The sequence below is a fragment of the Rhinatrema bivittatum genome, chromosome 4 (assembly GCF_901001135.1).
Source record: "Rhinatrema bivittatum chromosome 4, aRhiBiv1.1, whole genome shotgun sequence".
NCBI classification, from domain to species: Eukaryota; Metazoa; Chordata; class Amphibia; order Gymnophiona; family Rhinatrematidae; genus Rhinatrema; species Rhinatrema bivittatum.
This window is the reverse complement of record NC_042618.1, coordinates 484,173,196-484,187,919: the sequence shown is the minus strand read 5'-3', so window position 1 is coordinate 484,187,919 and position 14,724 is coordinate 484,173,196. Positions and strand designations below refer to the sequence as shown.

At 51.0% G+C, this 14,724-nt stretch overlaps 1 protein-coding gene across 1 annotated transcript in view; it reads left to right on the top strand.

Annotated features, from left to right (window-relative positions):
- Nucleotides 1-14,724, top strand: part of ANKS1B (ankyrin repeat and sterile alpha motif domain containing 1B) — a 591,267-nt gene that overhangs the window by 148,633 nt on the left and 427,910 nt on the right. The window lies entirely within an intron of this gene.

Here is a 14,724-nt window from a genome sequence, read left to right as displayed (position 1 = left end):
GCCTGCAAGCAGGCTCCTTTGATAAATTTTTTTGGATAATCTTTCTGAGTGAAGCAGCAAGACATTTTTGCAAATCATCTATCAAATTCAGAAGTAGTAGAATGTAGGCGTAAAAATTGTCCCACAGGTAAACCACATTTGAAAGGTCGGGGGTGATGCCTTTCAAAATGTAATAAATTGTTGTGTTCAATAGGTTTGTGATGAATAGTAGTGTCAAGTCTGGATTCACACCGATGAATAGAGATGTCAAGAAATATAATGGAGTCCTGATGGTAAATCATAGTTAAGCAAAGATTTTTATCCTGCATACTGAGACTCTGATGGAATGTGTGTAGATTGTCCTCAGAGTCAATCTAGATCCAAAATATATCATCTATGTAGCTGCTCCAAAGCCAAATCTATTGAACATGTTCTGATGGATATATAAACTGCTCTTCAAACTTGGCAACTGTTATGAAAAAAGTTTATCCAGGGCACAGGGCACGAGGAAAGACAGAGACAGTGCGTTTCTCATGAACGAAAGCCTTTATTTCTTATGCGCATAAGGAAGTCAGCTCCTAAATTTGAGAGGCTGACTTGATTAGGTATCCAATTGAATGTGCTTAAATACTCTTTTGCCCAGGAAGTTAGTACAATCCTCCTTTGATTTAAGATCACAAGGTGAAAAAAACATTTGCTGACACTTCTAAACATCCTGAGAACTCCAATTCCCTGTACGTACCTGGATCAGTCCAGACAGTGGGTTATGTCCCCAATCCAGCAGATGGAGTCAGCACAAGCTTTGAGGGGGCGTATCCATATATACTACTACCCCCTCTGCAGGAGTTCAGTATCTTCTGACTCCAGCAGATGCGAGTAGGGGAATCAGGCTTCCCCTCCTTTTCCTTCACTTTCTTGCTTGATTATGGCTTGTTGTTGTCTTTTTCTGTGGATCAAGTTTGTATCAAGTTTGTATTAAGTTTAAAAAAAAAAAAAAAAAAGGCAGAGTTCTTTCAACTTCTGGGGGGAGTGGCTTATCTTCCTTGTCTCTTCTCTGCGGCCTTGCTGTTTATTTCTCGTTGCAGCCAGGGGTAAGTTTGTTTTTCCTTTGTAGTTTTTTTCCTTTACAGCTCAGCCCCCGGTGCCCGCGAAAGCCGGTGGAGCCGGCCTCTTCGCTCTTTACTCCCTCACCCGCGGCCATTTTACAGCTCCTCATGGGCTGCTGAGCCATTTAGGGAAAGATGTCTGGGGCGGGTCGTGTGGCCAGGAAGGCCCCCCCGCGGCACCCTCCTCTATTTTCAGACAGCGGGCAGTGCGGGCCGACCGGGCCCCCCCGCAGCGGCGCCTTTGTGCGCGTGGCCCCCCCCCCGTGGCTTTTTCTTTTCTCCTGCAGCGATCCCGATGCCGCGGCCGTCCCGCTGTGCGGCCTGCGGAGACCCGGGGTCCCGGATTTCCCGGGAGGGCATCTGTGCACGATGCCTTCCCGGGGGGGAAGGTACCTCACAGTCCCTGACTGATTTCTCTTTTTGCCCGGGCGGTGCGGGCCGGCCACTCCGCCATTTTTGGCGGGAACGGCGGCCATTTTACATTCTGAGCGCCCTGAGGTGCAGGCCACGAGGGGGAACGGATCCCTGGAGGCCACGAGGGAGAACGGATCCCTGGAGGACTCTACCAGTGGGGGTGTTCCCCCGATTTTGGTGCAGGAACCAAGCACCCAGAGCCAGGGAGCAGGAACCACGCCGCCCCCGAAGCGCACCCGAGCAGGCCGGGGTTCTCTCCGGAGTTTATCCTGCTCATGCATACCGCTTATCTGCAGGGGCTGGAAGCACCTGTGGGACCCCCCCCCCCCCCCTCCTAAGATCCCTCGGATGTCGCCCTCGACGCCGGCCCCCCCCGACCCTCCGGGAGTGGGGCCTCCCGCCTTCCTACCCGGGTCCGATCCACGCCCGCGGCAGTGGGGGCGGTGCCAGACCCAGCGGGACATGGACTTGACCTCCCGGACGGGGGACAAGGGGACGGCACACAGGAGGGGGATGATCCGCGTACCCTACGCCTCTTCCAGAGGGAAGAGCTGGACGACCTCATCCCGCAGATCATCCAAGAATTAGATTTGGATCCGCCACCAGACCCGCCTGCCCCAGTAGCTCCCGCTGTCATCACTTCTTCAAGGAAGGGAGATCCTGTCCTGGCGGCACTCCGGCCGAGGGCTCGGGCTTTTCCCATTCATGACTCGTTTTTACAACTTCTCACCAGGGAATGGGACACCCCGGAGGCCTCCCTGAAGAGCAGCCGGGCTATGGAAAAGCTGTACCCGCTCCCCGAAGATTTTCTGGACCTCATCAAGGTCCCAAAGGTGGACTCCGCAGTGTCGGCGGTCACGAAGAGGACGACTATCCCAGTGACGGGAGGTGCGGCGTTGCGGGACACACAGGATCGTAAGTTGGAAGTTTTCCTTAAGCGGGTTTTCGAGGTCTCCGCTCTGGGTATGCGGGCGGTGATGTGCAGTTCGCTTGCCCAGCGGGCTAGTCTCCTTTGGGTGCAACAACTCCTCACGTCTCAGAACCTGCCGTCCGATGAGGCTGCCGAGGCAGATCGGCTAGAAGCCGCAGTGGCGTATGGGGCGGACGCCTCGTACGACCTTTTTCGGGTCCTCACAAGATCCATGGTTTCGGTAGTGGCAGCACGACGACTACTGTGGCTACTCAATTGGGCGTCTGATACGTCCTCTAAGTCCAGTCTGGGCTCTCTTCCCTTCAGGGGCAAGTTCCTCTTCGGGGAGGATTTGGACCAGATCATCAAGTCCCTGGGGGAGAACGCTGTTCATCGGCTGCCGGAGGATAGGTTTCGACCATCCAGAGCGTTTTCTTCTTCTCGGACCAGAGCCAGAGCGCAACGGCGCTACAGGGGCTACAGACAGACGGGCTCCCGGCCATCCGCCCCCAGGTCTCAGCCCTGGTTGCGCGCCTTCCGCGGGCATCGGCCCGCACGCACTACTCCCGGAACCGGGAACCCCTATACCAAGTCTTCACAATGATGCCAGTCTCGCCCACTCCCCTGTCCCCAGGATTGGGGACCGACTAACGTATTTCTAAGCGGAGTGGGCACGGATCACCTCGGACCAGTGGGTCCTGGATACCATAAAACACGGCTACGCATTGGAATTTGTCCGCCCCCCGCAGGGAAGGTTCATCTTTTCCCCCTGTGGCTCGGACCTCAAGAGAGGAGCGGTGCAGCTGACTCTGGACAGACTCCGGGAGATTGGCGCTATTGCGCCCGTGCCCTTCGGAGAGGTGGGCTCGGGCCACTATTCCATCTATTTCGTCGTACCAAAGAAGGACGGTTCCTTCCGGCCTATCCTAGTCCTCAAGGAAGTCAACAAATCCCTTCGAGTCGTTCGGTTCCGCATGGAAACGCTCCGGTCAGTGATTGCGGCAGTGCATCGGGGGGAGTTCCTCGCCTCCCTGGACTTAACGGAGGCCTACCTGCACATTCCCATCCGCCCGGACCACCACAGTTTCCTTCGTTTCAAAATTCTGGACCAGCATTTTCAGTTCACGGCTCTCGCGTTTGGATTGGCGCCGGCGCTGCACACCTTCACCAAGATCATGGTAGTTGTGGCGGCAGCTCTCCGGAAGGAGGGCATCCTGGTTCATCCTTATCTGGACGATTGGCTCCTCCGGGCGAAGTCATTCGATCATGGACGCTCAGCGGTGACTCGAGTAGTACGGTTTCTACATTCCCTGGGATGGGTAGTGAACTTCTCCAAGAGCTCCCTCATGCCCTCGCAACGCTTGGGTTTTTTTTGGGGGCAACTTTCGACACCCTACTGGGCAAAGTTTTTCTGCGCCAGGACAAAGCTCAATCCTTGCGGGATCACACACGACGGTTCTCTGCGTTACCAGAGCCCACCTCCTGGGACTACCTGCAACTCCTGGGAGTGATGGGGTCCACCATCGACCTTGTACCTTGGGCTTTCGCGCACCTCAGGACCTTACAGTGGGCGCTCTTCTCCCGTTGGAAACCAGTATTGCAGGACTATCAGATGATTCTCCCGCTCCCACAGAATGCCAGGGACAGTCTGGGCTGGTGGTTGGATCCACCGAACCTGGCCCGTGGCATGTCCCTCGATCTGCCAAATTGGGTGGTGGTGACCACCTATGCCAGTCTAGCAGGCTGGGGTGCAGTCTGCGATCGAAGCGCCACGCAGGGGACGTGGTCCACGGTGGAGGCGAAGTGGTCAATCAACCGTCTGGAAACCAGAGCGGTCCGGCTAGCTCTGCGACATTTCCTCCCACTTCTTCGGAACCGAGAAGTCAGAATCCTATCGGACAACGCTACCACCGTGGTCTACATCAACCGACAAGGAGGCACGCGCAGCCCGCAGGTCGCGCTCGAGGCGGCGCTGCTGATGCAATGGGCGGAGCGTCATCTCGTCCGGCTAGCGGCCTCGCACGTCGCCGGTGTGGACAACGTCCAGGCGGACTTCCTCAGTCGTCAACTGCTGGACCCGGAGAGTGGTCTCTCTCCGACAAAGCAATGCAACTTCTCGTCCATCGGTGGGGGGCCCCCCACTTGGATCTGATGGCGTCCGCTCTCAACGCCAAGGCTCCACGCTTCTTCAGTCGCCGGAGAGAGCGCGGAGGGAGTGGATGCCCTGGTCCTCCCGTGGCCGCCATATCTTTCTTTTCCACCATGGCCCCTGGTGGGCAGGATGCTCCGCAGAATAGAAAGCCATCAGGGGACCGTGGTTTTCGTCACCCCAGAATGGCCCAGGCGACCCTGGTTTGCGGACATGCTACAGCTGGTGATCGACGGGCCAATCAGGCTGGGGCACCTCCCCCAGCTCCTACATCAGGGCCCGGTATTTTTCGAGCAGGCAGAACTCTTCTGTCTTGCGGCCTGGCTTTTGAGAGGCGCCGCCTCCGGCGTCGGGGCTACCCGGAGGCGGTAGTATCCACGCTATTGCGGGCACGAAAGACATCGACGTCGGCGGCCTATGTTCGAGCTGTGGTGTACCAGCCAGGCCACGAGACCCGCTAAGGCTTCTGTACCTCAGATCCTTCAGTTTGTACAGGCGGGGGTGGAAAAAGGGCTCACCTATAATTCACTACGGGTTCAGGTGGCCGCCCTTGGTTCGCTGTTGAGCGATGGGGGCTCTCTTCTACAGCACCCTGACATTGCTCGTTTTCTCAAGGGTGTCAAGCATATGCGTCCTCCGTTACGGGACCCTTGTCCCTCCTGGAGTCTTAACCTTGTGCTTTGCTCCCTGTCGGGACCACCGTTCGAGCCGCTGCGCAGCGCAACGATAAAGGATCTCACTCTCAAGACTGTATTTCTTGTGACCATCTGTTCCGCTCGACGCATCTCGGAGCTGCAGGCTCTGTCGTGTAGAGAGCCCTATCTCCGTTTCTCCAACTCTGGAGTTTCGCTTCGCACCGTTCCCTCCTTCCTTCCGAAGGTGGTTTCTGCATTCCATGTGAACCAGACGGTGGAGTTGCTGTCCTTCTCTTCCTCAGAGCCGAAGTCTCTCCGTCTCTTGAATGTCAAGAGCACTCTGCGCCTCTATCTGGAGGCTACAAATGAGTTCCGGACCTCTGACCATCTCTTCGTACTCTGGGCCGGTCCAAAGAAGGGGTCTCAGGCCTCGAAGGCTACCATTGCCAGATGGCTGAAGGCCGGCATTGCTGCTTCCTACATTGGGGCGGGTCGGACTCCCCCACCCGGAATCGTAGCGCATTCTACACGTTCTCAGGCGGCTTCCTGGGCGGAGGTTCGCTCGGTATCCTCGCAGGAAATTTGTAGGGCAGCCACCTGGAAATCGTTACACACGTTCTCGAGGCACTATCGTCTGCACCTCGCCTCTTCGGTCTCTGGACACCTTGGCGAGCAGGTTCTCCGAGCAGGCCTCGCAGGACCCCACCCAGTTTAGGGAAGCTTGGGTACATCCCACTGTCTGGACTGATCCAGGTACGTACAGGGAAAAGAAAATTATTACTTACCTGCTAATTTTCGTTCCTGTAGTACCATGGATCAGTCCAGACGCCCACCGCGTTTGGGTTCTTGATCCTGCTCAGCTCTGCGCTATTTCCTGTTCACAGTGCTCTGTGTCTTCACAGTTGTTTCCTTTTTGCTGTTTTTCACAGCTCCCTACAAGTTGGTAGGATGTTTGCAGTTACTTGTTGCGGTTACAATTGTTTTCATTATCTGTTTCCACAAACTTGATCCTTCGGGGGTTTCTACTCGGGCTTTGATATACTCGATACTGAACTCCTGCAGAGGGGGTAGTAGTATATATGGATACGCCCCCTCAAAGCTTGTGCTGACTCCATCTGCTGGATTGGGGACATAACCCACTGTCTGGACTGATCCATGGTACTACAGGAACGAAAATTAGCAGGTAAGTAATAATTTTCTTTTACCCTTGATTTTATAACTCTTCATTGTATCTTCAAAGAAGTACATCTGTCTTTTCTGCTAAGTGTGAGATAGCTTCAGAGACATTTTTAAGACAGAGCATTGCTTCCTGGAGCCTTCGCAAATCTTTACTAGCCTATACTTTCCTGATTCCTTCTTGACGGGCAGGATGGGAGTATTAAAAGGTACAGGCTGGGCTGGAGCAATCTGTCGGAGGACCCCTTGTTTAATCAGATCTTGAATGACTGGCCGAATTCCTTCTTTGGCTTCTGCCTTTAAGTCAAACTGAGCTTCATCTATTTTTTCTGTTTTACTGCGGAGAGGAATGCGCATAGGTTCAACTTGTAAAGTGCCAACATCATTATTTCCTGAGGACCATAACGACTCTGGTATTTTTGCTAACATTTCCTGCACATCTTTAGTACATTGTGTTTCTGCCTGTGAAGTAAGATTTTCTGCTACTTCTATGTTCCTTTCCTCTATTTTCTGTAGCAAGCACTGCAATTCTGGGATGGCTCTTTGGAGAGCTCTATGTGCAGTCCTTCTGGAGGGCAGTAAAGGGTGCATCCTAATTTACAAAGTAAATCCCATCCTAACAGGTTAACTGGGACTGTAGGGGATACTAAGAAGGTGTGCTGCAATTCTTGTAGCCCAAAGTTAACTTTCAAGGGCTTAGTACATGCCAAATTTTGGGGAGAATTTCCTACCCCGACTACGGTCACCTCCTTTCCTGAGAAGGGGTAGTTGGAAGTTTGTGTGGGATTGCAGTGTGGAGTAAGTGGCTCCAGTATCTATGAGACAGGGTACTCTCGTAGTTTCTACTTGAATTTCTACCATAGGTTCGGTCTGGGGGTTTGAGGATACTGGAAGGAGGGAGGCTAATTGCTATTTATCTTTTTGATCAGCTGGGAGGAAAGGAGCTGCCCTGGGGTTCCATTCAGACCATTCTCCGGTGTTCCTACCCTTTCCAGCTTCTGTTGTTTCCCACGGACAGTCTCGCTTTAGATGCCCCGGCTGGTGACACCCATAACACACAATTCCACCTTTCCCATTTTGACCCACTCCTCCTCTTCCACCTCCCTGTCCCTTATAGGGGCTGAACCCTCTGCTTCTTCCCCTAAAAGTGCCTCGTGTCTCCTGGAAACCTTGTAACTGCAAAGTCAGAAGCTTAGCTTGCTGAGATTTTACAATCCCTTGCTCGTTTTCCCATAACTGTTGAATCGTGTCAGCCACTACTGCTGGATCCTTTGATCTCCAATGAATGTCGGCAATATATATATATATATATATATATATATATATATATAGATAGATATGTATTGCGGTATATAAAAACCGGTATATAAAAACCATAAATAAATAAATAAATAAATATTAAGTTTGTCCTTTAATTTACTAGGTAGCCCGTCTACGAATACGGCTGTTAGCATTGGCCTGCCGTCTCGTTCGGGGTGTAACATTCCACTATGAGCATTAAAGACTGGTGTTAGTTTCCCTAGGTAACCTAAAGGGGAATCCTCTCCCATTCTTACTCCTCTTATTTTGTTCCAGTCTACCCTTGGGGGAAACACTGTCTGCATGCAGCTCCGTAGCCTGTCATAAATCCCCTGCATGACCTGACTGCCTGGGAGCTGCTCTTCCTCTGTGATCATTCTTGCAGGGAGCGCTATATATTCTAATGCCTTTCGCTTGTGTATCTGCAAAAGATGTTTAATGTCAGAGTACGTGGGGATGTAAGCATCCAAGATAAGTCCCATTTCAGTGTCCCATTTTTTTGGATAAAGGTGAGGGTCAGGGAATTCCTTTAACAATGGTTACTAATTCCTTTTTTGTCCATGGGACTGGGACTGCCTGGGTGCCACCAGAGCCATCTGGAACTACCCTCATGGGATTTCACCTCCCTGTATTTCACCGGGCCTGGTATTTTTCCCAGGAGCCTAGCGCCCTGTCTGTAAGCCGTTGGCTGTCACTGGAGCCTCGCGCCCTATCTTTTAAGCTGCCGGCTATGTCAGGTATCTTGTAATGCTGAATGCTTTGTTATTCATAGGAACACACAAGTCTCTTGATAACAGTGCGAAAATAATTGAATAAGCACATTTCCCTTAAAGGTCTCAATGTTAGTGCAGTACAAATGGGACAGCTCAAAAACCAAAGAGAAAAAGATTAAAAATGCCTTCAGGGATCCTGTGTCCTGTATTCTGTTCGGATCGAGAGAGGGACGGGCCTTGCATGTCCTGCCCCAGGTCAGCAGGCGTCCTGTCCCCGGCTGTCCTGCGTCAGGCCAGGCCAGCACTCCCTTCTTCGCTCCCAGAACAATGCACCATCTGTTATGAAAAAAGTTTATCAAGGGCACAGGGCAGAAAGAAAGACAGAGACAGTGCGTTTCTCATGAACGAAAGCCTTTATTTCTTATGCACATAAGGAAGTCAGCTCCTAAGTTTGAGAGGCTGACTTGATTAGATATCCAATTGAATGTGCTTAAATACTCTATTGCCCAGGAAGTTAGTACAATCCTCCTTTGATTTAAGATCACAAGGTGAAAAAAACGTTTGCTGACACTTCTAAACATCCTGAGAACTCCAATTACCCTTGATTTTATAACTCTTCATTGTATCTTCAAAGAAGTACATCTGTCTTTTCTGCTAAGTGTGAGATAGCTTCAGAGACATTTTCAAGACAGAGCATTACTTCCTGGAGCCTTCCTGATAAGTTTCCACTAAATAGGTGCCTACAATAAATTTTATTATCACACAACATATACATTGGCTATATCTGGAGCAGCAGAAGATCCCATTGCCATTCCATGAATTTGTTGAAAGAATTCTGTATGAAAACTAAATATATTGTTGCATAAATTTAGCTCAACGATGGTTTGTAGAAATGATGTGGGAACTCTATATGGAGTAATGTCTTCATCAAGAACCTAGGTCATTAATTGCAAGGCTCTCTCGAGGGCAATATTGGTGTAAACTGACACAATGTAAAGACTTATTAAAAAGAACTCTCAAGGTAAGTTCAAAATGCAATCTAATTTGTGCAGCATATATGCTGAATCTTGAACATATGATGGTGTGGCTTGATCAAAAGATTGTAAAAAAAAAAAAAAAAATCCAAAAATTATGCAGAAGGTTCAAAAGAGACCCATTAACATATACTATGGGTCTGTAGGGTGGAGAGTGTAACAATTTGTATCTTGGGCACTCCATAAATAACAGGCACCCATGGATGTTTACCTTGGAGATTCATTAATTCCTTAGTGTTTAAAAAACCAGACATAGATGCTTGTTCAAGACAGGTTTTGATAATGTCTTTCAGAATTGGTGTAGGATCAGTGTTCAGTTTCATGTAGTATTTGGCTTCCTGTATTTGAAGATTTAAGCACAATTGCACCTCCCTTATCAGCCGGTTTGATAGTGATGTCTGTCCTATTTGCCAGTGTGTGTAAGATTGTCCGCTCTAATGAAGAGAGATTGAAAAAAGCCTTTGTGGGACCTTGCTTAGCAAGACTAAGGTTGCGAAGTACTAGATCCTGAATGGTCTGAATGTGTGTATCCATGATGCCCAGCAGGATCCAGTAAGACCTAAGTTTCACAAGAGACATATCTTGATTCAATGTAGGAAACTGTGAGAAATGCAATTTTAACCGCAATTTACAAAAAAATCTTTGTACTTCAATCAGGCTGTCAAATTGGCTATGTCTAGTAATGTAAGCCATGATTCAAAACGTGTTCCTCTTCTGGTGTTAGAACATGAGAAGATTAATTAATTACCGCCAATTCGTATTTGCCTGAGATCGGTAAATGGTTTGTGCCACTGTGTTTCTTCCGACGGTGGTTAATATTGAGATCTTCTGTAGGGATGTTCTTTTTCACTCTTTGGGTTATGTATACATTGCACTGTTACCTCTACACTCCACTATATCTGAAATGGAATGGAAACAAATTTTTAGCTACTCTACGGAACACGTAGCTAATATTGCACAACAAGCCTCTCTGTTCTCTGGAGCATATACCTCAGACAACAGCATGGCGAAACAGTTAGGTGAACACACTCATTTACACAAACAGGCCATCCATGCTGCATTACGTGGAGCTACTCTTATTGAATATGTCAAGCAGCAAATTACCCCTCATGAACTAAGACTCAGCAAGGAACCTCGGATTTTCGTGGAGAATACAGAGTTTCTATCTAAGTGGGCATCTATATTAAACAAATGTACTTTAGATCTCATGTTGTTAATTATTGATTACACCAAAGTGGCTACTGAAGAGGAGATCAAGTCTGAGATAGCTGCCATAGAAGATGAACTTAAACAACAAATACCGCCTGAGTCTTGCTTTCACTCTGCGTGAACTTCAACGAATGTTGCATAAATTTGCAGCAGTTAAGAGAGGCAAGATTGCCAAATTCCATTGCGACAAAAAGGATTTGTTTTAACTTTGGGCCACGGACAGCCACAAGCAGCCCCCCTCTCACCTCTTGATGGGTCCTCCTGTTGGCGGCTCGCCCTGCTCCACGCCGGGCCGCATCAGGGCCTTCTCTCGGCGTCCTCGCCACGAGGCGGATGCCAACTGCTCTCCCTGCTGGGCTCTGCCCCTTAGACGCGTGCGCGTCTCTCTGCAGAATTTAAACGGGCCGCGGTGGGAAACCTCAGCCCGGTCCCTAAATGCTCGTCATCAGCTGGGGACTATAAAGGGAGGTCCCAGCTCACTGCTGCTTTGCCTTGCAATGAGGTTCACTCCGTGAGTAGCTAGTTGCTGATCCTGTGTTCCTGTCTTCGTGCTCCTGCTTGTTCCTGCCTCTGTGTTCCTGATCCAGTTCCTGCTTGTTCCTGCCTCCGTGTTCCTGATCCAGTTCCTGCTTGTTCCTGCCTCCGTGTTCCTGATCCAGTTCCTGCTTGTTCCTGCTCCGCTTCAGCCTTCCCGCTCCAGTTCCTGTTCTCCCTCAGCTTGACTTTCTGATTCCTGACTTCGGCTTGGCTTCTGGTATCTGTTGTTGCTGCCTGTCCCGATCCTCGGTTTGTCTCTGGTCTTCACTGCTTCGCTGCTTGCCCCGACTGCTGGTCTGCATCCTCGTCTTTCACCTCTGCTGCCTGCCTCGACCTCTGGACTACCTTTGGCTCCACTTCTCTTCTGCCTGCCTCGACTCAGACAGTTCTTTGGTCTCCTGGCTCTACTCCGCCTCCCGGCTACGAGACACGCTGTGGGCCTTCCTTCAGCGGATCCATTTCCATCATCTAGCCAGCTCAAGGGTCCATAATCCTAACAGGATTAAGCCAAGTCCCAGGTCTATCCATGGCTTTATTGCCAAGTGAACATAGAGGGGTCCCATAAACCTAAGAGTTACATTTGCCTCCGATGACTCATCTAGTGGTTCTGATGAGACCAGTGAACTCAACCCTATGGATCAACAAGCCACCAACATGCCTTTTTTGGAAAGCCGCTATCGGCCCCGCAGGTCCAAACGTCCCTACAGATCTCAATACCACCCACCGCCGGAAGACGTACAGTGGCACAAACTGTTCATCCAATCTTAGGCAAATACGAATCGGTGGGAATTAATTAATTTTTCCATATTCTAACACCAGCAGAGGAACAAGTTTTGAATTGTGGCCTTACATTTGTACCATCTACTAGACATAGCCCATTTGACAGCCACATCGAACTACACAGATTTTTTCATACATTGCAGTTAAAATTAGATTTTTTGCAATTTCCTACATCGAATCAAGATATCTCTCAGTATCGCTGGATCCCTCTGGGCACCATGGATGAACACATTCAGACCTTTCAGGGTCTAGTACTTCCTGACCTTAGCCTTGCTGAGCAATATCCCACAGTCTTTTTTCAATCTCTCTTCACTAGAGCAGACAACCTTACACACTCTGGCAAATAGGACAGACATCACTATCAAACCAGTTGATAAGGGAGGTGCGATAGTTATGCTTAACTTAAGACTATTATGCCGACATTCAAAGACAACTACAGGAAACCAAATACTACATCAAACTGGACACTGAATCTATACCGATTTTGAGAGACATTATCAAAACCTGTCTCTAACAAGCAACCATGTCTGGTTTTTTAACCAGTAAGGAATTAATATATCTCCAAGTTAAACATCCATGGATGCCTGTTATTTATGGCGTGCCCAAGATACACAAATTGTTACTCTTCACCCTGCAGAACCATGGTATCTGCTAATGGTTCACTTTTTAAACCTTTGGCACAATTTTTGGATTTGATTTTACAGCCTTTTGTTCAAGCCGCACCATCATATATTCAAGATTCATTACATTTTCTGCACAAATTAGATGGCATTTTAAACTTAGCTTAAAACCTGGCTCTTTCAACAAGCCTACCACATGTCACCCCCTATTACATAAAACCCCCCTGTGAATTTTACATTCCCTGTACGTACCTGGATCAGTCCAGACAGTGGGTTATGTCCCCAATCCAGCAGATGGAGTCAGCACAAGCTTTGAGGGGGCGTATCCATATATACTACTACCCCCTCTGCAGGAGTTCAGTATCTTCTGACTCCAGCAGATGCGAGTAGGGGAATCAGGCTTCCCCTCCTTTTCCTTCACTTTCTTGCTTGATTATGGCTTGTTGTTGTCTTTTCTGTGGATCAAGTTTGTATCAAGTTTGTATTAAGTTTAAAAAAAAAAAAAAAAAAAGGCAGAGTTCTTTCAACTTCTGGGGAGTGGCTTATCTTCCTTGTCTCTTCTCTGCGGCCTTGCTGTTTATTTCTCGTTGCAGCCAGGGGTAAGTTTGTTTTTCCTTTGTAGTTTTTTCCTTTACAGCTCAGCCCCCGGTGCCCGCGAAAGCCGGTGGAGCCGGCCTCTTCGCTCTTTACTCCCTCACCCGCGGCCATTTTACAGCTCCTCATGGGCTGCTGAGCCATTTAGGGAAAGATGTCTGGGGCGGGTCGTGTGGCCAGGAAGGCCCCCCCGCGGCACCCTCCTCTATTTCAGACAGCGGGCAGTGCGGGCCGACCGGGCCCCCCCGCAGCGGCGCCTTTGTGCGCGTGGCCCCCCCCCGTGGCTTTTTCTTTTCTCCTGCAGCGATCCCGATGCCGCGGCCATCCCGCTGTGCGGCCTGCGGAGACCCGGGGTCCCGGATTTCCCGGGAGGGCATCTGTGCACGATGCCTTCCCAGGGGGGAAGGTACCTCACAGTCCCTGAGTGATTTCTCTTTTTTGCCCGGGCGGTGCGGGCCGGCCACTCCGCCATTTTTGGCGGGAACGGCGGCCATTTTACATTCTGAGCGCCCTGAGGCGCAGGCCACGAGGGGGAACGGATCCCTGGAGGCCACGAGGGAGAACGGATCCCTGGAGGACTCTACCAGCGGGGGTGTTCCCCCGATTTTGGTGCAGGAACCAAGCACCCAGAGCCAGGGAGCAGGAACCACGCCGCCCCCGAAGCGCACCCGAGCAGGCCGGGGTTCTCTCCGGAGTTAATCCTGCTCATGCATACCGCTTATCTGCAGGGGCTGGAAGCACCTGTGGGACCCCCCCCCCCTCCTAAGATCCCTCGGATGTCGCCCTCGACACTGGCCCCCCCCGACCCTCCGGGAGTGGGGGCCTCCCGCCTTCCTACCCGGGTCCGATCCACGCCCGCGGCAGTGGGGGCGGTGCCAGACCCAGCGGGACATGGACTTGACCTCCCGGACGGGGGACAAGGGGACGGCACACAGGAGGGGGATGATCCGCGTACCCTACGCCTCTTCCAGAGGGAAGAGCTGGACGACCTCATCCCGCAGATCATCCAAGAATTAGATTTGGATCCGCCACCAGACCCGCCTGCCCCAGTAGCTCCCGCTGTCATCACTTCTTCAAGGAAGGGAGATCCTGTCCTGGCGGCACTCCGGCCGAGGGCTCGGGCTTTTCCCATTCATGACTCGTTTTTACAACTTCTCACCAGGGAATGGGACACCCCGGAGGCCTCCCTGAAGAGCAACCGGGCTATGGAAAAGCTGTACCCGCTCCCCGAAGATTTTCTGGACCTCATCAAGGTCCCAAAGGTGGACTCCGCAGTGTCGGCGGTCACGAAGAGGACGACTATCCCAGTGACGGGAGGTGCGGCGTTGCGGGACACACAGGATCGTAAGTTGGAAGTTTTCCTTAAGCGGGTTTTCGAGGTCTCCGCTCTGGGTATGCGGGCGGTGATGTGCAGTTTGCTTGCCCAGCGGGCTAGTCTCCTTTGGGTGCAACAACTCCTCACGTCTCAGAACCTGCCGTCCGATGAGGCTGCCCAGGCAGATCGGCTAGAAGCCGCAGTGGCGTATGGGGCGGACGCCTCGTACGACCTTTTTCGGGTCCTCACAAGAT